This window comes from Durio zibethinus, chromosome 11 (assembly GCF_047325235.1).
Source record: "Durio zibethinus cultivar Kanyao isolate XHJ-2024 chromosome 11, ASM4732523v1, whole genome shotgun sequence".
Taxonomy (NCBI): Eukaryota; Viridiplantae; Streptophyta; class Magnoliopsida; order Malvales; family Malvaceae; genus Durio; species Durio zibethinus.
In genome coordinates, this window is record NC_143172.1 from 3,621,123 (window position 1) to 3,645,303 (window position 24,181).

The 24,181-nt window shown below is 30.5% G+C and overlaps 1 pseudogene across 1 annotated transcript; it reads left to right on the forward strand.

Annotated features, from left to right (window-relative positions):
• Positions 1 to 13,201: 13,201 nt before the first annotated feature.
• Positions 13,202 to 24,001, forward strand: LOC111290073 (putative transcriptional regulator SLK2; annotated as a pseudogene). Its single transcript, XR_016346204.1, has 15 exons — positions 13,202 to 13,342; positions 13,434 to 13,559; positions 13,638 to 13,683; positions 14,377 to 14,428; positions 15,217 to 15,265; positions 15,354 to 15,661; positions 15,948 to 15,994; positions 16,123 to 16,935; positions 17,864 to 18,856; positions 19,083 to 19,212; positions 19,491 to 19,538; positions 19,680 to 19,891; positions 19,976 to 20,044; positions 21,358 to 21,427; positions 21,737 to 24,001. The product of XR_016346204.1 is annotated as a putative transcriptional regulator SLK2 (transcript).
• Positions 24,002 to 24,181: the final 180 nt, after the last annotated feature.

A 24,181-nucleotide genomic window follows, 5' to 3' on the forward strand; every position in this document is an offset into this window, starting at 1 on the left:
GGATTTTTGACTTTTTTTTTACTATTTAAAACAAGTAAAAATAAAAATAAATAAATAAATAAAATCAAATTAAAATTAAAAATTTTCTTATTGGGCCCGAAGTTTCCCAAATTGGCCTAATTTTTGTCAAAGTCTGTTTTCGTCCTAAAAAAATCTCGGATAAAATGAGGTATCCATAGTTGCCCATATTTGCATAGTTTCTGTGAAACAAAAATCACACAAAGATAAAAGACATCCATTTTGTTCAGGTCAACTCAAGGATCCTCTAAACAAAGGCATGCAATTTTGAAAAAATAAATCAAGAAATAGGCTTTTCTAAACAGAGGCTAAACAACTTTAAATAAAAAATTGGCTCTTTTATTCAAAGGCTAAATAACTTTAAGTAAGAAATGAGTTCCTTTAAACAAAGGTTAAGTAACTTTAAAATAGGTGATTAGTACTAAACTGTAAAATAAATGACCTAGACTGAGCTAAAGTTAAAAATGAAAGTGATCGAGTTGTATAAAAAAATGTGACTAAGACTGAGCCATAAGTCAAAAAATTAAATAATTTGGACTAAGTCAAGGCCAAAATGAGTGATCGAAATTAAACCATAAGTCAAAAAATATGAATGATATGGATTAAACCAAGGTTAAAGATGAGTGACCATTATTGAACCGCATGTTAGAAAAATAAATGATTTAAATTGAACCAATATTGAAGATGAGTGATCGGGATCAAACCGTAGGTTAAAAAAATAAATGACTAAATTGAACCAAGATCGAAGATGAGTGATTGGGATTGAATTGTAAGTTAAAAAAAATAAATGATTTGGATTGAACCAAGATAGAAGATAAGTGACCGAAATTGAACCTCAAGTCAAAAAAATAAATGATCTTGATTGAGCCAAAATCGAAAATAAGTGACTAGAACTAAACCACAAGTAAAAAAATAAATGATCTGGACTAAGCCAAAGTAAAAAATAATTAAGTCTGAGCCTACATTAAGATATGAGATCAAACGATCCATAAATTTTCAAAGATTATGCCATGAGGTCTTATAGATTGTCTTCGAATGTCTTTGAGAAAAATATCCTTTAAAATAAAAGCTTTCACAATTCTAAAATTCAAAAAAATTCTCCTCATCCATTTTGTTCGAGTCCGAGAAAACTAAAAATTTTAACTTGAAATCCAAAGATTAACAATTTAGAAATTCAAAGGTTCATCACAAAACTTCAAAGATTCATAAGGTTCCATAACAAAAGTGGAAAGATTCTAAGACTCCAAGCTTCACAAAAAAATTCGTAATGATTTCAAAATTCGCATAAATTCAAGATTCGCAAAAGTTTTTAGATTCGTAAAAATTTTTTATTAGCAAGAATTTGAACATCGTCATTTGCCAAGATTTTTAGATTCAACGATTCACATTCAAAAGATTTTTTATTAGTGGTTCATATCCAAAATTCAAAATTTCTTGTTTGAAGAATTTATGGATCACATCAAAGGCTTCAAGGCTTTTTTTTCAAAAATTTTATGGCTTTACACCTGAATATTCTCATTTAAAAAAAATTTAAGGTTTCGCATCTAAAATTTCAAATATTCTTATTCGAAAAGCTTTTTTAAAAAAAGTATTTATAACTTTAAAAGTTTGAAAAGTTTTTTTTTGTTAAAAAAAAATCTCATTTTGGAAGATCTTCCTCATTCAAGGATCCAAAGTAAAAAATTTTCTCCAATTAAAGTCGAATTCTTGTATGCAATAAATGCAAATGTCTTCTACTTGTTGCAAATGTAACAATCCATATTCTCACTAAATGATGCAAATGCATACCACACAATGATTCAAATATTTTCTACATGATGCAAATGCATGATTCAACCATGATGCAATTGCAATTATCAAAGATTACAATATAAACACAATGTATGTAATGCAGATGTCACTACATCAATGACATGAATTTCAATTGTGGTAAAAAAGTTTTCAAGACTCTACTATCTCATATATTCCTTTTTAGCATCTCAACATTAATGATTTTAGAACAAATTTCATCAATTAGTCCATGTTATTTTCTTTATCTGGTCACAATTCACAAGTTATGTCAACCAATCCATCACTATATTCATTATTGGGTCATTTCATTTTCTTAGGCTTCTTTCACTTTTGTCATCTTAGATTTCTTTCAAAATAATGAAAAAATCTTTTATGAACCTTATCATTCATTTATTTATCAATTCATGACAAATATGATACATTTCTTTAATTATTCAAGAGATGCACATATGGTAAAGAAAATTAGGTACCGAAAGAAAGTTTGGTAAATAACAAATCAAAGATGAGCAAAATGCTGTGGGATATCAACATTTAGAATAATTACTGTTTAGACAATTTTAAATTTTAACTTAGAATTCTTTCTAAAAAATACATTCCATCGATATTCTCGATCCATATTCTTGGAATCCTTAAATGAAACTCCTTTCCTAAATCTATTTTTTACCTAAATCATTCTTTCAAGTTTTCAATTTAAGTATTTTTTCCTCCTTTTACTTTTTTCTTTTCTTTTTGCTTTTTTTTTTTCACATCTTTTTCGTATCCTTCTTTTTCATTTCACTTTCTCATTATCATTAATGACACTTTGATCAAAATTTTAAACAATCCAATGACAAACCTACTTTGGTTCAATTCATGTTTCTCCAATTTGAGTATTTATATTTGATCAAAATAAATTTTTAAGAGACGTAACGTAAGTTAGGGTGAGGGGATATGAAAGAAATAGACAAAACAAATCCAAATTGTATTTGAAGGGTTATCAAACCAATGATCATTTCTTTTGATGTGGAGCACCTTGATATTTTACTTTATCAATTTATTCTTAATTTTTTTCTTTTTTTTATTTTTCATCATTTTTAAGAAAAATTTGAGCATAAAAGGGTTTTACCCTTGAAAGCACTAAGGATAAACAAGCTTTTCAAACTTTATCCTAGTATAGGGTGATCCTTGGCTAGGGTTTCTTGAAAAAAATTTTTCAATAGACTTAAATAAGGTAGCAAAGGATAATTTTACACTTTTTATGAAAGGTAGAAGAAAAATAGCCATTTATCATTTTTAACATGAATATTCTTAATAGAGAACATTGATTGTGAATGAACTATTATAAAAATCATGTATTACATCTCTTTCAAAAATTTTTATTAGATTTATCTTCTTTTGTTTAGCAATTTCAATGAATCAACAATCTTAATTTGTCAATCAGATCATCACAAATGATGTTTTCAAAATTGAATCTTGAATTATTATCATAATTGTTTGAATATTTATTATTTGAAATAAAAAAATGGATATGAAAAGATTAAAGTATATAATGGTGATTCACACAGAAAAAATATCATGAAAATATATCAAATTTGTCGCTTTTATTAAAATGATGAAAAAAAAGATGAAATTCAAGTACATAAAAGAGATCCATATCTTCAAGAAATCTTAAGATGATAAGCAATTATAATCAACTTTTTCAAAATCATGCCCCTAAGTGATTGGATAAAGAGTTTTTATTGACATTTAGTTTCCCTGATTTATTGAAACTCATCGAATTTGCTTGAATCAAACTTTATACCTTGTGCTTAAAAGCAAGGTAGGTTCTTATAGAGTGACTCACATTCTTATTATGATAATCATATGTGGCATTAATATTATACAATTTAGGATAAGGTGACTTCAATGGTTCTAAAAGGATTAAGTATACTAGGTTATTCTTAACCAACTATAGGAATAGCTTAGTATAAGTTATGGGGATAGGATCAATGTGAACTCTTTCTTGGTTGCCTTTAAATCTTTCCAAACTTTACTTGATTGTAATGTATTAAAACCGATGTTTTGACAAAACTAGGCTCATATGTAGGTGTTTAAAAGGTTGGTTGATAAGGACCTAGAGCGATATTGTTCATAGTTGGGCAATGAGGCTGGTAAGAGACTTGTGCAATATTATTGGCTATCGAATAATAAGCATGATGAACATATGGTGGGTATAGAACATAACTTCTGATTTGTTACCCTTCAAAACTTATTACTTGGCTTTCAGCTTTTTCTTTCTTAGGCATCCTGTCTTTCTTGGCACTGCTGGCCTCTCATTCCTTAAGTTTACGATGCTTTATGGTATTTTCAATCATTTTTTTTGAAATCATCATGTTAGCAAAATTTTTTGTTGTATTCCCTACATCTTTTCATAATATGGTGCTTTTAAGGTGCTAATAAACAATGTCATTTTTTTTTTTCAATCAGAAGAGGTTGAACTTGAGTAGTCATATCTTTTTATTATTGGGTATATTTTTTGAAGGACTCAGTTGTCTTCTTTTTCATACTTTGTAAAGAAATATGATTAGGGGTCAAGTCTATAATATGGTAGTACTGATTAATAAATACCTGAGCAAGCTCATTTCAAAAGTAAATACAAGTTTGATCTAGTTAAATATACCACACTGTAGTTAAGCCAGTAAAGTTATCTTGAAATATATGCGTCAATAGCTTTTCATCACCAGTGTAAGTAGTCATTTTTTGATAATACATAGTGACATATATGATCGAACACTTATTACCATTATACTTTTCAAACTCATGGACCTTGAACTTTGACAGGATTACATCATTTGAGACCAAGCAAGGGCTGACTGTATCCATGAAGCCATAAAAATCTATACCTTTAATGGCTCGTAATCTCTCATCCAATAAGTTTATCTTATGTTCATACTTTAAGTCATCTAAACCTTCAATTACCTTTAATTTCAGCTTCTTATTCTCTTTAAAGTCATATAAGTTAGGGACCATTATTTACTCTATTATCTTTTTAATGAAGATAGGATTAGCAAAACTTTGAAATTGCCCTTGAGTTAGTACAAATGTCATTCTTATGTAAGTATGCCTTGCAAAGAATGTGAATTATTGTGGTGATGTGCCTTAAATGAAATGAGATTGATATGGGTTATAGCTAGAAAGATATAGAGGATCAACATCTTGCAATAGATAGTCTTTAGGTTTAGCCTCTTCTTTTGCAGTTTTTTTCTTTGTTCAGCCTATTTAGTTATTCTAAAATTTTGCTTAACTCTCTTTTGAGCTCTTTTTGAACCCTCTCCAACTTTTCAATGCAGATTGCATTGTCTTGTTCCATTTTTTTAGCTTGAGCTTAGGTATTATATTAGTGTTGAGCTATCCTTAAACCTTGATCTTCCATAATTATGGTATAAATTTAGAGGAATGTTTATGGAACCACCCAATTATACATGAGATTAAATATAGAAATGCATGAATGCAATAAGAAGGATTTAATGATGTGAATGCATGCATATACAATAAAAGAAAAGAGGTTAGTAAACATCATAGATACAAAAAAATATAATATATATAAAAAACAACATAAAAGGTTAGTATGCGAATAATATATAAAAAAAATATATATAAATTTACAAGAAAAATAAATATCCCATCATGTATTTTATTAAGGATTTCTAACATAAGAGAATGCATGGCTTTAACTTAAGTTCAAACTCTTAGTGTTTACTTATATGCTAAGTTTAAGGGTTTGATAGTCTAAATGTTCTCAAATTATTCTTTATATCATTGTCTATTATAGACTAGTAAGGTATCCTAATCCTCACCCATTATAGGTTATAAGCGAAAATAGCTAAATTTGAGGGAGAGTTTTTTACTAGCTCATAGGGAGACATGAAATCTCATAAAGGCATGGGTATTTTACTTTCTCATAAGGGGTAAAACTCGGGTGTAGAGTTCATATTATGTATGTGCAAATGAATGACAGATATATGAAAATGAATAAATAAATAAATAAATAAACAAATAAATAAAATACAAACAATGAAAGAGAAATTTTTTTTTTCAAATTTTTTAGGTTAGGCTTGGATAATAAGAAATCATTTACTGGCCTAACTCTCGATATCCCTAACAGAATTGCCAAACTGTCATAATGTATAAATCCATGGACCTATCGCTAAGCATAGATTTTATGAGTCGCCATCAATTTTTTTTGTTTAAGTCGATTGATCACCTAACTGAATCTGTCTCATTTAAAAAGGAGTCTCAAGATTGGTTTAGGTATCTTTAAATAGTTGACTCTAGTATACTAAACCAGATTTAGGTTTAAAAGTATGGTTACCCATGAGAAATGTTACAATACCATCACAGCACCCGTACAAAAGATGGTATCAATCTAATTTTAAGTTATCCAAGTCTTAAAACATATTTAAAATTTATCAAATAATTTAAATATTGAAAGTTGATCTTAAAGTTACTTCAATAGTTTGGTAATAATTTAAGATAATCCTTTCACCTCAGAAGTATTCATAGAGACTAGTGTTTCATCATTGGATTCATTTGATTTTCTTGTAAAAACTTTTATTTATGAAACGAGGTTCAAAACCTTGATGTTGAAAAATTCTTATCCAAATTCTCCTATATGTTGGTAAAATTTAGAAAGGATATTTTCACATAAGAATTCACATAAAGATTGTTATTTGCAACACTTTTAGTAGTTCTATAATTGGAGATTCAAAACCTAATTTAAAAAATAATTTATTTTAAAAAAATCCTCAAATATATTGATAAGATTTTTTGTAAAAAATTATCCTTCAATCTGTTGAGAAGATTTTTTTTTTTTAATTTTTTTTTAAAAAAAATTTATTAAGTCTTCTAATAGTTTGATAAAACTCAATTCAATGTTTAAATTCTCCATAGTTTGGTAGGATTGAAAAATATTTTTTCGAAACTTTTTTTTATTTGAAAAAAATAATAAAATAAAATAAAATAAAACAAAAAATATCATGCAAATATTATCATGCAATAATAATATAATATATCATGCAATAATAATATACTATATATATATCATGTAATAAACACAAGTTATCATGCAATCATATAATATATAAGTTATCATACAATTAATATAAAATATCATACAAATATATTAAATTTATGCCAAAATAAGAACTAAAAATAAATTAATAAAAACAACAAGCAAAAATAAACTTGTTTCATCATATTAACAAAATCAACCATTTAAAATATTAAACATTAAAATATAAAATAATAATAATATATATAAATAATATATGAAAAATAGAAAAATAACAAAAAAAGAAATGGGCATACATGGGGAATGAGTTAGATCCAAAATCAGGTTTTACATGGATCCTACTTGGATTACACGTAGATTTGAGTCTTCAAAATGCTATTATTTTGGTTTTTTCTTCAAAAAACCATTCTCCTTTCTCTTTCTAACTCAAACTTCCTCAAATTTCTCTTTAGAAACTCATCGAAAAGTTCAACTAAATGCAATTCCGGCCAAAAACCTAGTTTCTGGCATCGAGAAATTCAATCGATCGTCAAAAATTGTAAACTTTTCCAAAAAATCAATAAACCTAGAAACAAGTCCTTGGGAAATCTTTCGAACCACTATATGGTCCATTGGAAAGCTCAAATCCTTATCGAAAAATTCATAAAAAACCCAAAAAAACCTAAATCCCAATAATCTAAACAAAATCTCAGAAATCCCAATTTCCTAGAACCAAACTAAAAAACCTAGAGATTAAAACTTTTTAAGAATAGAAGGAATTAAAAAAAAAAATTCTAGAATCAAAACCTAAATCCTAAAGCTAAACAAAAGAAAACCCAAAAAACTTTTAACAATGGCTTTTGCTTTAATTAAATAATATCATCTTATCTTATATTTGATGTGTGCAAGGATTAAAATAGTATAATTTATTTATTAATCAAAATTATCCTTCCTCAAAATTTATACAATTTAAATTATTGATATAAATTTTAAGGGTATAATAGGACATGTAAGTTTAATTATGGATTAAAAATAATTATTTTCATTTTGGGGGTTTGAATTATCCTATACTAAGAGGATAATAATCCTTCTTGTAATCTCATCCCTTTTAATTAGATACTAATCAAACATAATATAGAATGATTATTATACTATCCTATCTATCATCCTATGCACCAAACATGACTTTAATATGTAAAATTAATAACTTGTTGCATCTTAAAATTGTAATTATTTATATTAAAAATTTTTATATTTTCAAACCAATATTCATATAACAAGTTCAAAATAATTTGTGTATTTTTTATTTTTTAAATATTTTATATATAATATAATATAATATTTTTATTAATTTATGTAAATATTACAATATAAATGATTATTTTTCATATTTTTAAATAAAAAAATATTTAATTTTTAGTAATGCCAAACACAATAATCTTTAATTTCTAAAAATTAATTATTATTAACCTAACAAAATGATTTCAAATTAGGAGTGTTGAAATCAATTTGTTAATAAAATCACTTTTGTAATTATATTATTATGATGATCTTGTTAAAAATACCAAACGTAACCTTCGTAGTAGTTTTGGTATTGGTGAGACAAAAGAAACTATTGGTTTTTACTTAATTTCAGAAATACCCGGTGTAATTAAAAGGATTACTCGATTGTCTTGCCAAACCAAGACATATTTTTTCTTCACTCCTTTTCACTGGTCGAGATCGAGACGAGCTCGACCAATCCGATGTTATCTTCTTTGTCTCCATCCTCTCTCAAGAAAAATCAAAGTAACCAACTCGAATTATGGGATATACAGTACTGCAACTCTTGCGTACATGCATTTGGCTTGTATAGGAGCGTCATCCTCAAAAACTAACAATATTGCATAATTATGCTTCTAGGCTTGGGTCATCCCTTTTTAACTTCTAGCTCAACTTGCATGTCTAGTTAATCTTTTTCAATCAAACTCTTCAACTAACATTTTATTTATTTATTTATTTACTTTTCAATAAAATCCAACTCCTCCCGAGTTCGGCAATCTAATAAAAAACTCTCAGGTTACAAATACTTTCTCTATACAAAAAGTTTAAAAAGATTTTTATACTTAATATATTATTTTTTTAATGTAACGAGAATAGTACATTAAATGAAAAAAAGTTATATAATATATAATATTATTGAAAGAAACTCTTTTATATATATCAAATCATTTGTAAAATTACCAAGATATATATACTTGATTATGAGAAAGATTTGCATAAACCCGTCCAATGTCATCCTCCATGTCTTTAAAATGCACATCAAGCTTTATTTATAAGCTTGTTTTTATATGTAGTCCAAGGAAGCCAATTCAATCTCATTTTGTTGGCCAGCTTTTTGCATTAAATTATTGCAAGTCAATTCAACGTCTGATTAATTAGTTATAAATTGGTCATGATTCCTTTTAAAAAATTATGATAATATAATTTTTGTTAATTAATCAGTTGCTTTTTGACATTTGTACAAGCACCCAATTAAATCGCTTGACCTTACTTCTAAAATAGAGGTGCCAAAGTTAGGAACATATAAGCAAGATTGACTGTCGTTTTAATTTATTACATTTTCAACAACTTATTTTTAATATAATTAGCCGATCTAAGGCCTCTAAATTAACTCAAAGAATTCATATATTTCTTTTTTTATACAATTTTTCAATTGAAATTATCATTTTTTATCAATTTATCTAAATTGTTCTCTCCACATGCAAGACATAATAATAATAATATCCTATTAAAAACGTTCCAATTTTTTTTTCTAATATAGAAACTTCTAAAGACTGAAATGAAGTACTAAAAAAAATGGAAAAGCGAAGAAATTTTGCAACAGAAATGAAACCACACAGGACAATATTGGCTGCCCCAGCAGCTCTTGAAGAGTCTTACATATAATAAAAGAAAATATGGTGGCGCCGGCTCACCAAACCTTTCTGTCTTGTGTTAAGCCCTCATTAAAGATTAATCATTGTATTAATTATTAGAATTATCTATTAAAATATAAGAAAAACTTCAATCTTCGACTTCTACCAATGTCTATACATCTATATATATATATATATTATATTGCGGGATTACATACTCAAGAATAGATCATAACAAGTTAATTATTTGAAAAGGAAAAGAAAAAAAATCAATGGCTTTAGCAGCTATTCAAAGAACCATTAAAGAAACTTTTTTATTCCTAATTCTACAATTCAGAGCTTAATGATATTTAATATTTATTAGCTTTAGCAAAAAATGAAAACTAAAGTTCAAAATGTTGAGAAAGCTGTGTGTTTCATGCATTTTTATCGTATTTGTTTTATATCAAATATATTTAAAATATAAAAATTATTATATTATAATTTATGTTGATAAGTCAAATACAAATTTTTTTTTTATTTTTACCCAAATTTTATATGATTTTTATCAAAAATTTAACGATATCATACTTATGTATTTTTTTGCGTCATATCATATTTAAAATTGATTGATTTGTGATTAATAAGGGAAAAACAATTCTCAACTTTTAAATGCGCTAATCATATTAATTAATCTTCTTATATAACCTTTTAATAGATGCATTCGAACTTAATTAATTAAATTATTCCATATTATGGGTTGAGATTCTAATCAAAATTATAGCCATAAAGAAAAAAGAAAAAAAAAAAAAAACGAAACCATAGTTGACAAAAGATAATGTTAAACAACAAATTGGGATACCTAAATTTCTTCACCTCATTTTAAAGCATCAAAGTAAATTGTTTAGAGAATATTAGGTACTGAGAGCACCGCTCTAATCATGTTATAATTACTATAAACGAATATGAAACTTTAAAAAGATAATGCTAAAAAGAAAGTTGGACAAATTAAAATGAGAAAAATATTTCTTTGATGTTTATTACGTATAACACACTTTGTTTAACCAATAATAAAAAGCCGGTCGACGGTCTGTTTAGCATAATCCTTCCACTAATCCCCTATATTTGCTTGACAAATGACATGTTTGCCTTTGATTAAATCATAATTTAATTATAATGCTCCCAACCCCACTGATTTTGTTGCTCATGAAAGCATGAAACTTGCCCTTTTGATGTTAGATATGAATCATGGTCCATGCTTTGGCCGCCCCATGCACATATTTTACAAAGTATATGATATAAAAATCTCCAAAGTCAAACTAACTAATCAACAATAATAATCTAATCATATTAAGGTATCATTTGCGCACGAGTTATGTTCATTAATTTCTCTTTATTATTTTAATTTTCATCAGACATTTTTGACAAAGAAATAATTAAATATGGATGAAAACATCAAAGAGCCATGAAAAATGGTGGCTTGGTATCAAACGTAAACAAAAGAGTACTTGACCTTTGGTTTTATTAATTAAGTGGAGGTTTGGATTCTATTGCACTTTCATTATAATACAGTTAAGCTTATCGTACTATCAGTTAAATTTAAATGTTAAATTTAATGAAATTTATTTAACATAAATTTCTTTATAAATTTTTTTCAATCACAATTTGAGTAATTTTTTTTTTCAATCATAATTATTGTAACTTTTATTAGTTATTTTTAATTTTACTGGAATCAATTTCATCGTCCATCCAAATTGATCCTAAATCATTTCAAAATGATAAAAAATCAAAAGGAGCCCTAGAAATGCTATAGAGTTTTAACATCCTATTTTAATTTATTTAATTGATAATTAGTTAAATTTTCTAATATATATGTATAAAAATTGGATTGACTATTAACAAGAATAAATTGGACGTTGCAAATGCATTTGATAAGATGAGGGGTAGTTAACGCCAATTCAAAGGTACGAATCTAATGCCCAAAATTTTCCTACCACACAATTTTCAAATCCTTGATTTGAATCTATCACTTCAAGAATTAAATTAAAAGGTCCCATTAAAATTGCTTCATTAATATAATATTTCCTTTTAATTTAGGTAATGTAATTAAGATGGGTATCATATTCTTTAATTTCCATTTAAATTTCAAATACACTTATTATGTTACCCAAATGCATTTTGTAAGATCTAATGTAATAAGGGATTTAAAAAACTAAGCATGCTTTAAGCTATACATATTAAACGAAAAATTGCAAAAACTTTATCATGGCATAATTAAAAATTTAACATTTTACTTACAGAAGACATGATTGTTAATAAAAAAAATGTATATATAAACATCTGGGTGAATGTTGAAGAAGAATGGGTCATATATATGTTGATTATAATGAAAGATTACGAATAATAATTATTATTGATTAAACAACAATAAGGTTTGACATCAAGATTGTAATGTTTGGTTACAATGGAAATGGCAAAATGCATGCTTGCATTTAATCATCCGATCCATTCTTCCTCACCTTCTTCTAAACATGGATGATAGCTGTTCATTTACGCTATCCCATTAGAATTATACGATGTCCATGTGAATTTGACGTATCCAAAATCATGTTGAATTTGAATTAGAATTAATTATAAGATGTCCTTGATTGACTATTCGCAAAATAATAATCAAAGAAATCACTTTGACAATGAGATATCCTGCTTGACTTAAGGGCATATCTAATGTAAGTTTTTTTTTTTTTTTTTTTAAATTTACTAATAAAAATGACACTACTAGTCGCTAATATTACATTAAATAAAAATAAATCAAATGAGGAGTTAAAACATGATAAAACAGGTCTCATGGGATGTGGGATAGTGGCTGTATATATTTTGGCTTCATGTTGAGAATTAATCACCTAGCTTGCTGCCACAAATTATGAGCTTTTGTAATTTTTATTATTATAAAAAAATATATTTCAGTGATCAGGCTAGTTGGGTTAAGTTTGAGTTGGTTAAAGGTTAAATTCAAACCGGTTCAATTTCAGGTACAAACCATTCATGTTTAAGTCATTTCAAATTTAGATTACATTGGATTATGATATCTTGTAAATATGTCTAATTATACGATGCACCTTCTGATATAACAGGGATTATCTCACCAACCCTACAAACGAAGCATTATTCATCAAATTAAACCAAAATGTTTATGTGATGATGGGACAATGGGATACAAACAGCCAAGCTGGGCCTGCCTGGGCCCAATAGAAAAATGAGATGTACTAACTCATTATTTGTAATACCCATAGTTTTTAAAAATATTAGATGGGCCCAATAGATTACATCTTTCCTTCACAAAGGAAACCCGCACTAGCCCACGAACAGCTCAACTAGTGGGCCTTGGTTATGTCGGTTTAGTAGTTTCTTCTCTATAAATTTTGCTCTTATTTTTGGCCTCTGTTGATCAATTCCTTCGGCTTTTTTTGCCCCTTGTTAGCTCTATGCATAGCTCTTGCTTCAATTGGGTTGAATTGTTTTCACTCTCAGTTTCAGGAAAATGAAGAAACCCATTAACTGCATTGCAACTTCAAGCAAAACCCACTTCGAGGAAAGTGAAAAAGAAGATGAAGAAGAGATCAAATTTGATGATACCATTGATTCTGATGAGGTGGGTATATTTAAACTACAGCTTATATTATTTTTGTCCCATTTTCAATTGAATAATTAATTTTGTTTTTCGTTTTCTGGGATGGTTATAGGAGGACGAGATAGAGCGTGAATTAGCCTACATTTGAAGAACTTCAAAAAGCACGTGTCGTTGGTACTGATTCAGTTTCTCGAAAACCCTATTCAGAGAACAAGCATCGCCGTGCTAACAAGAATAGGTATCTTATTTACAATCTGATAAAGAAGTTTGTTTTTTTGTCTTTTTTTACGTATATGTTTTTTATTTGTGTTTGCAGGCCAATGGAGCTTAGTAGCAAGAAACCAGTGAGGTCATTTAGACAGGTTATTCAAGCTCCTAAAAAGTAAAGTTATTTTCTTTGAAATTTAGCTTTGTTTTTTATGGAATAAGAATAACATATTGGTTGCTTAACATTAAGTAGTGTAATATTGTAGTTTTTCTTGCTCAAATTAATGTTGATTTGATATCCCACTTTTGCTTTAATAGAATTATGTGCCGGTTGGTGACCTATAGAAGACTTTAATTGTTTCTTGGCTGTCTGAGCTTGTAATTTTCTTTTTTATTTTTAGTTTGTTAACAGTAAACTATTGAAGTTGGTCTTCTGATGTATGGTCATGGATTTTTTTCAGTTTCTAGTTTTTAGCTTTACACTTGTTGTAAGTAGCAAACATGATGCCACCCTGAATTTCTATATTTTGACTAGTGTTTATAATACATTTTACCAATAAATAAGTAATTTTTTTATTTTGTTTTCCTTGTTGTAGAAAATAGTATGGACATTTGTTGCCTTTTGTAAATGTCACTTGCCTAGTAGCATAGACCATTTTAGTTGCTCTGTCCTAACTAAATGTTCTTTTGCCCAATTTATGTATGCAAGATCCCTGTTATTGTAGCATTGAATCCGATGGAAAATTGCAATAAGTTTGGGATCCTTTTTTTTTTTAATGACTACTGTAACAAAAGAGAATAAAGGACGATAAAAGGTTAATTAAATCCTTTTGCTTCTTTATGTTCAGGTGGCATGTGACCCCGTTATGAATCTTTATGTGGCAAACTTTATGCCGGCGGGTGAGTCTCTTCTGTCTGTATTATTCAATTAGTTGCATTTTTGTCATTTGTTGCTTTGCATGCTCAGTTCTCTACTTGTTTTCGTTGCAACTTTTATTTTCCTATGTGAAGTTAGTTTAAGTCTACCCTCTACTGGGCATATCATTAACAAACAAGTCGGATGGCAAGTTTTTCATAACTTAGTCACTAGTAATCTAGTACTTGATGTTTTCTTTAAGGACAAGATTTTGATTAGTTGATTGAGCTTCGATTGTTAGTGCAAATGCCCCAAAAAATGTGTTCAAGTTCATCTATCAAAATGGGGACAAAAAGAAAGGTAGATGCTATTGAAATAATGATTGGATGTCTTATCCAGAATAATGGATGTAATACATGAAAATCTTGAGAAAGCTAGCAAGGGGAATTCGGTTATCTTTTACCAGTCTATGGAGCTCTACTTTGATAAATTTGTTAACCTTAGTTGTTGAAATTCCAAAATTTCATCATGGAGTAGCCTGGTTTGCCTTTAGACACTCTATCTCATCTCATCTGAGCCCATACATTATCTTCAAACTTCAATAAGTAAGGGGTGTGCATGTTTTTTCTCATATTCTTGATTGAGATAGCATTCCATTGTTACTCTTTGGAATGTCTGTTCATCTGAGCCCATACATTATCTTCAAACTTCAATAAGTAAAGGGTCTGCATGTTATTTCTCATACTCTTGATTGAGATAGCATTCCATTGTTACTTTTTGGAATGTCTGTTTTAGTCTTGGCTTTAGTTACTTTTTTATTTTGCATGTTCAGGAAAAGATATAATTTTCTGTTTGATAACAATCTACCGGCTGAAAGAGAGGTACTATTCTCTAACCATTGAATCTTGACTCATTTTATTTGGTTTCTATTGCGTCATTTTTCAACTATTAACTTCCTGGATATGATAGGAGGTCCTGAAACGACTTAAAAAGGTCAAAGACCCAAAAGCCATCAATGAACTGAAGAACCATATTTCTTGGATTGTAAGCATATTTTCTATTAAAAAGAAACTACTATACTCTGCATCTTGTATATGGTCTCTGGATTATATTGAGAAGCACCTTCCTATCAACTTTTTGAATTTGGATCACATATCAGGACAAGCAATTAAAGTTTGACTCAGCAAAGCACACTGATACAGAGATTCTAGCTGAGCATAAGAAGAAAGAAAGAGAAGCAGCAAAGCAGGGAAAGCACCCTTTCTATCTTAAGAAATGTAATGTCATGAATCCCTCTTTCTCACTTGCTATAGCTCTCTTCTTGTTATAGTGCTTTTGGAATCTGATATGGACCCTAACAAGCAACTGGGGAAGTATATTTTCTTACTGAGAGAGACACTTGCTTATGTTAGTATCCATTGACTAACATAAAGCGAACACTATAAACTGTTATTATGTTGATTTTGTATCCATTGACATAGCGTTGAATCATGTTGATTATGCCTAAATGATAATGCTATGAAACCATTTTAATTGATGCTAACTTAGTTAACTTCTTTGCAGCTGACATTCAGAAGCAGAGGCTTGTTGAGAAGTATAAAAAGCTCAAGGTGCACATTTGACTGATCTTGTAATTTAAAATTTTTCCCTATGACATTGAGTAACTCTCAACTAATTAACTAAATTGATCATATTATCTGGCATCTGGCAAACTTAAATCGTTCATTGAGAAGAGAAGGAAGAATGCTGCTAAAAGATCACCTATTCATGCCCTATTGTCGGCCTAGCAACAGTGAGCAACAAAGCTAATGATTCCACAAGTTTTTGGTGGCTGGAGAGCTGTGTATATATGGTCTTCTATCTTGGATGGTTAAGACAGCCCTCTATAGGTATTAGTACAGATGAGCTTAGGATTTTGAGTGGCATGGTATACTCTTTTTTTGGCCATTGTGCTTCCATCCTCTTTTTGGTCATTCACTGAGTTAACATAACTACACAAGCAATATTTTGTTCTTACCATTTGAAATTTTGTTTTAAGCTATGGATATGATTGGATTATTATCGAATTTGTATCTGGTAATCTGTTCTCTTGACAAAAACAGCGGTTTGGGACAAGCTTTTTTTTTTTTTGTCGTCTTTGGCAGTTCCTGCAAGGAGCATTTTAGTATAACATTATGTCTTTTCTAGTGAAGAAAGAAAGGGGCAGTCCTGAGATAACAAGGAACGGAAAAGGTTAAAATGGGAAATTCAAAGGCAGTAGGAGACAAGAAAAGTCAAAGTTCTACCCTGCAATCACAACACTAGTACGTAATCACAACACTAGTACGTGGCCTTTACTTATTTGACACGTGTCTTAAGATTCACAGTCCCATCGGGTAATCCTCCTGTAACAGCCGACATCAACCGGTTACTCTCCCATCTCAGTCGGTGCCCTCTAGCCGCCCACTGTCACTGCATAAAATCAACTCTTACCTCTCCAAATTCTGCAAACAATTCAAAACCTTTTAAGCTTACAGAAAAGAAAAAAAAAAATTCATCCATGAAAAAATAGGTTAGGATTCTATCTTTTAATCTCTTTGTTTTACTCAAACTACTATTACACTTTTATTTTTCCATTTTGGGGTTTCTTTCCTTTGGCATTGGTTTGAATAATTTATTGAAAAGCACCCACAGCTCCTTTGCTGTGTGTAGAAAATGATGATATAGTTGCAGAAAGTAAAGATACTTATGTTTTGGTTTTGCTTCGAATAGAGCAACCTAAAAGCTAGAAAGAACAGACGTTCACATCTTCTTGTTTGTAAGAATAACAAGGGTTTTTACTTACCGGTTACAAAGATGAAAAATGGTTCTTTTAGTCTTTTGAGGACTGAAAATTTTGTTTCGCCCGATTTTCATTGGAGAAAACTGTTTCAGCTTACTGGGGGTCAGATTTTCTCTTCATTTCTTCTTTGGGGATAAAATGGAGGAAAATTTTTTTTATTTAGTTTTCTCCTTTGACCCTTTTTTCTTTATGTTGGTGTTATTAGTGAATGCCTGTTACGATGTTATGAAGTGCCTACAGACTTGTTGATTTAAATGTAAGGCATGAATATTTTCTTATATTTAGCCAAAGCATATGAATTTTTCTTATCATAGAGTAACCATGTATGTTCTTAGCCTTTTAATTATAGTTTCGATGTTCAAATTCAGTCTCTGCAACTGTTGCATTCCAACGTGATCATGGGCAAGTTTTGAAGTAAAACAACAAATTGATTATTTCTTGTCTTTCGAAAACGAAGAAAGAAAGCAGAGTAAGAAATCCTGCTAATAAAATAGAAACTACAGCGAATCTCATTTTGATTGGCGTTTCTTTTTTATTTCAAACTCCTTGTTTATAGATTTTGCGTACGTGTATGTCGCATGTATTTTACTCTTTCTTTCATGGGATGTCAGGAATAACCATGTTCTTATATGCATGCTGGTTTCGATTCTCTTTGAAGGGTCTGATGGCATGAGGCATTCCGGGTGAATTCTACTTGGCGTTTATTTCTTTTCTTTGCCTCAAAGGCCAATAGTTGAGAGGGATGGCTCTAGATGCCTTCTTAGATTCTAACTACTCTAGGGCAATGCCTTGGGTATCTAGAGGCTTGGCGCCTTCCTCGGGTTCTAGTAACTTGTTACACACGGATGAACAGTTTCAGGGTGTGGTGGCTTCTCTCTTTGGTAAAGCCTCCAGAAATTTGCCAAGTACTGATGCTGGAATCTCACATTTCAATCTGGAAAAGTACTGCAGTGCAGCAAATCAAACTGCACTACGTAGTGCAAATAATTTGACTAATTCCATGGTAGAAAGTTATCTAGTCCCTGGGGGCATCTCAGCTGTTTCAGAAGATACTCAATTGCACAGAACTTCCACTATTAACATTGATGCTCACGTGATATCTTCAAATTGCCTTTGCTGCCATCACATGATTTACGCAGATCTTGGGCTTCAGTAGAGGATGCCTTGTCTACAGTGCAAGATAGATCTTATATGAACGGCACACAAGTACGTAAAAGGAAACAACAGCCTGGATGTCTTACCGTTACTTCTCATCATGCATCACAAAGCATGAAGACTCACTTCCTCATGACATAAAACAGGAATTTCATATTTCATGCCTTAAGAAGCCTAGACTAGATGTCAATCAAGATGTAATACTGCAGAAGTTTATTAATAAACAGCTATTGGAGAGTCAGGATTCTGTGCATTTGCAAGGTCACCGCTAAAGGCACTACTTCAGCAGAATAGGTTGCGTAATGAACAAACAGAATTAATTTTGCAATCAATTCCCCAGTTTCAGGGAGTTGACGTGAAACGGGATGCAAGGCAACAGATAAGGCACCATTTACAACAGCCAGACATATGTCAAGCACCAGCAGTGCACCCTTTTGATGGTGTTTGTTCTCGCCAATTGATGCAGTATGTGTACCATTTGAGGCATCGACCATCAGTGAGTTCGATATCATATCATTGTTTTTCTTCGATTTTATAATTATACCCCTTCTTTTGTGTGATTTTCTACCTTTGAATTGTCATTATAACGCTGGCATTACTGAAGTATACCTTATTCCAGTTTAATATTTCTATCCTACTTTATTTCTAGCATATTTTGGCTCAGTTTGAAGGTGTCTTAACAATTTTCTTTTTCCTTTGCTTTGGCTTTTAAACCTCTTCAGGATAACAGTATTGCGTATTGGAGGAAGTTTGTGGATGAGTATTATGCTCCTCATGCTAGAAAGGTGGTGTTTGTCTTTATATGATAATGTTGGACACCCTTCCTCTGGTGTTTTTCACCAGGTAACTGTGGTAAGTCTTCATGCAGTCATGTAAAGAATTCTATCATCAATACCAGTAAAAGAATTGTTCATTCATTTCTAAATTTGTTATTTCTATTCAATCAATGAATGAATTAATTCTTGTATATGCTTTGGCTTTAAACAGCTTTAACTCTGATGTGTATGTTCATCTTCATGCATGCATTGATTCTTTGGTAAGCCATGGTTGCAAATGCGTTCACCCCCATAATGTCTCTCTTTCTTTTGGATCTTTTACATTAAGTCACAAGTTTGTGCTTCCTTCCGCAGCCTCAATGGCACTGCAACCTTGTGGTTCTGGATCAGGGAGGTGTTTTGGTAAGCAAACCATTTGCTCATATATGGCATTAACTCAATATTTTTACCAAGCATGTGCTGGTATGTGTTGATTTGTTGACATCAGTTTTTCTGTTCAGTTGTTAGTGGCAATTTACTGGTTCCTGCCTTTTCTCTTGGCAGAGGTGACTTCTGAAGTACTTCCAAGGCTTAACAAAGTATCATTTGAAAGTAGTTTGATCGATGAAATCTTGTTCCTTGATCTTCCATGTGAGCGAAGATTCCCCTCAGGATTGATGTTGGAATATGAGAAGGCAGCTCAAGAGAGTGTCTATGAGTGCCTTCGTGTTGTTCGTGAGGGCAAACTTCAAATAATTTTTACTTATGATTTGAAGGTTAGTTGAGAGTCCATGCATGTGAAGTCCATGGATTGACAGTTAATGTTGGTCTCAAATTTTTATGTTCCTATTATTTTTCAGATATTATCTTGGGAGTTTTGTGCAAAATATTATGAAGAACTTCTGCACCAAAGTTTTATTGTGCCTCGGGTAATTTATTTTCTTTATCCTTGCAAACTGTAGTTTGCAAGCAGTCATGTTCTCCTTTGACAATGCAATCCTCTGCCTTAGCGGCTTAGAATTTGTCTGAAAATAAATAGAGCCTAAATGCCTGACACACATGTTCTATGAACAGGTAAGTCGATTGGTTAATGCTGCACAAAAATATCAAAGCACAAATAATGGATCTAATAAGTTTTCAGCACATGATCTCCAAGAAGTTTGCAATAGGTCAAACAGCAATCCTCATTGAAATTTTATGCTCTAAGGTGTGAATATAGTAGTTAAATGGATGATTGCCATTGTCAGGTGTCAGATAAATTGCTTGAACAGACAAATTTTAAAGTTCTGTTAACTGAAAGATCTAACAATTATGAATCAAGAGGCATTAATCCTGGAAACAAGATTATTTGATGTGGAAAATAATTTCTCCGTTGATTTTGATTTCTCTTTTCTTTTAGGTTCCACCTTTACTGTGGATTGGTGATATTCTAGTCATCTAGGAATTAGCTTGGCAGACTAATCGATATTCATAAATGATGGCTTTTAATTGTATTGATGATGCATATTTTGTACTGTAAGATCTCTATAGGCCACTTAAATTGATGAAGCAAAGCTAGTTGGAGCTTACCAAGCCTTGGATTTGTCATCAAACTATATTTTATATGGAATGGTGTTAGTTGCTGCATTTGAATAACAATTACATGCTTAACTCATGTAAGCCTCGGGTGCAAGAATAATATCATCAACAAGTTTAGTCAGGGCCTCAGGGGGATGTGCGGACTGCATGCAGAGATTCATGGATGGAACAGTCATTGCTGCCACATTTTATGCCTCACTTGTCTAGACTGTTAAAAGGAATTGCCAGTGTCATCTAATGAAAGGATGGACACTTATGGGTGTTTTGAACTTCCTGCATGTGCCCAAATTGTGTTTTGAACTTCCTACATGTGTCCAAATTAGTTTTAACATAATAAAAAGCAGACCATGATAGCAAAATTCGGGTCTATTATGTGAAATTTTTTTTTTATGCCTCAGTTATTCTGTTGCTATGCAAAGATGGGGGAAGTTGTTTACCAATGATTTTGGGGTTTTATCAATCTTGTAATAGGCTTCTGACAACTGGATGTCAGTTTGCAAGAAATTTTGAGTTACAGCTTATTGATGACTTGGGGTTTTCCAAAAGATATATCCGATACTTACGGTATATATAGATAATTTCTTTACTCTCTCAAGGCTGAAAGGCTGAAAGTAGTTGTCTAGATCCGATAACTGACAGATTATGAAAAGCATAATTCTTATAGATAGCTGGGGTTGTCGAAAGCATGAAGGACTTGATGAGTTTCAGCAGGGACAACAACATTGGACCAGTTGGTAAGTAACATAATGCATGCCGCTGTTGAGATTTTGGGATACCTAAAGTCAACTTGTCACTGTTGGGATTTGATCTGTCTTTTAAGTGTTTTTTTTTAACACTTAATGGAACGTTTAATGCAAAACTTTTACCATAAGCAATTTGGGAGAGGATGGCAAACCCTTTTCTCCTTTTCACTTCTTTTTTAATGTGGGCCCGTATTAGATGTTTTATGTTCTCTGATCCCTATTTAACCCATTGCACTTTGATATTTCTTGAAACAAAGATTATTGATGAAGCTGATGTTGTTATCTATCTTCTTTCTATAGGGCTTGAAGAAATATCCTCGACAAACCACCTATATCAAGTCTCTAAGAGGTGAGGGAAAAGAAAAGTTACCATTAGAGAGTGTTCAAACTCCACTTACTAAATGTGATAAGTGTTGGGATATGGTTGACATGTAAGTAAAGAATCTCACATCATTAAAAAATTTGAATAAGATATCTTATATATGCATGAAAGATCCAAGAACCTAATAGCTTAAGCTTTCGGGCTCAAGTGATGTTCAACATGTATGTATAGGCTCTTTGGTGTGCTCCCAAGGGCTTCAAGTATGGTTTATCTCCCTAACAAGTGATATCAGAGCTAAGATTATTTTTGAAATAATGATACAGAAGCAACCTAAGACAGAAGTAAATTCTGTTTAAGATTATGAAGGATGATTCAAGTTTCATGATAAAATTGACAGCATCAAATTATTTAATTTAGAAGCCTATGACGAAAGATCATTTATACTGCAAAGATTTGTATGAGCTGATATTGAGTGATTCAGTTAAACCAACATATATGAAAGATGAAAGCTAGAGGAAGTTAGGTAGAAAGACGCTGACTACAATCAAAAAATAGGTTGATATCAGTGTATTTTATCATGTAGAGTAAGAGGTAGATGCTCACATTGTTTCAGAAAAATTGACAGTATTGTAGGAGAGAAAAATAGGTATGAATAAAGTTATGTTTGTTAAAAAGCTTGCAACTTTACAGTACAATCGATTATAGAACACTTGAGTGATTTTCAATATATATTTAATCAGATGACTACTATGGAACTTAAGATGAATGATAAAATAAAGGTGTTTCTTTTGGGTTCATTGCTAGATAGTTGGAATACTCTAGTTGTGACTGTTTTTAATTAAACTCCTAATTATAAGGTAACATTGGAAATGATAAAGGACAATATGCTTAATAAATAAGCAAGGTGAAAAGATGTAGACTTTGAGAATCAAGCTTTGGTCACAGAGAATAGGAGTAGAAACATCAACAGAGGTTATAACTTAAAAGATCGTAGTAAGTCTAAACATAAATTCAAGTTCAGAGATGAAGTGAAGTGTTTTCATTGTGGTAAGACAGGTCATATAAAACGATACTGTAAAATCTTGAAGCAAAAACGAAAATATAAAAAAGATAAGAGTTCAGATAATGACAATGTTACAACAGTGAATTCAGATAGTGATTTAATTACTTTGATTTGTATACATGGTGATTGTAATCATGTTGGTGATCCTGACATTAAGTTGATAGTTGACACAATAGCGGTATATTATTTTATTCTTAAGAGAGAGTTGTTTACAATTTACAAAGTATTAGATTTTGGTTGCACCAAGATGGGAAGTAAAAGTGTCGTAGATTGTTGGGATTGATGATATTATTGTACAAATTAGTACAAGCTGTATTGTTAACTTTGAGGGATGTCATACACGTTTCGAATATAAGAATGAACTTGCTTGCTGTTAATATCTTTGATAAAGATGGATATGAGAGCCGACAAAAGAATGGGCAGTGGAAGCTTCTCAAAGGATCTATGAAAGTTGCAAGGGAAAAACTATGCTGCACAATGTATAAAACATAGATGCAATTGAATGGCAAGCAAGTAAATGCTGTTAAGGATTATGGTTCAGCAAACTTGTGACATAAGAGGCTAGCACACATGAGCAAGAAGGGGTTACAAGTTTTGGTAAGGCAATCTCTCATTCTTTTGACCAAAGTATGTCTTTCGATTCATGTAATTATTATTTATTTGATAAGTATCATAAAGTTTCTTTTCATAAGAGTTTTTATAAAAAAGAAAATATATTAGAATTAATCTATTCTGACATATGTGATCCCATTAAGGTTAAATCATTAGGTAGTAGCACGTATTTTGTTACTTTTATTAATGATGCTTTATGTAAGACTTGGGTGTATATGTTAAAAAAAAAAGTCAGATATTGTAGTATTTTCAAAAATTTCATGCTATAGTGAAAATGATGACAGGGTTACCCTTAAAGTATATTTGAACTGATAATAGTGAAGAGTACACATCTAAAAATTTTAAAGAGTATTATTCAAAACATGAGATCAGACATGAGATGATAAAACTTGAAACACCGCAACATAATGGTGTAGCTGAAATGATAAACCATACCATTGTGGAAAAAGTCATATGTATGTTGAGAATGACAAAATTACAAAAGTCATTCTAAGGTGAAGCAGTTAACACAGCTTGTTATTTGCTTAATAAAACACCATCAGTTGTTTTGGGTTTTGACATTTCAAAAAAAGTATGACAGAAAAATATGCTTCATACTCTCATTTAAAATTTTTCGGATGTAAAGCATTCATTCATATGTCGAAAAAGTAGAAGTCAAAGCTTGATAGTAAAGTCACACAGTGTATGTTTCTAGTATATGAGGATAAGAAATTTGGCTACAGAGTATGAGAACCAGTGAAAAGAAAGA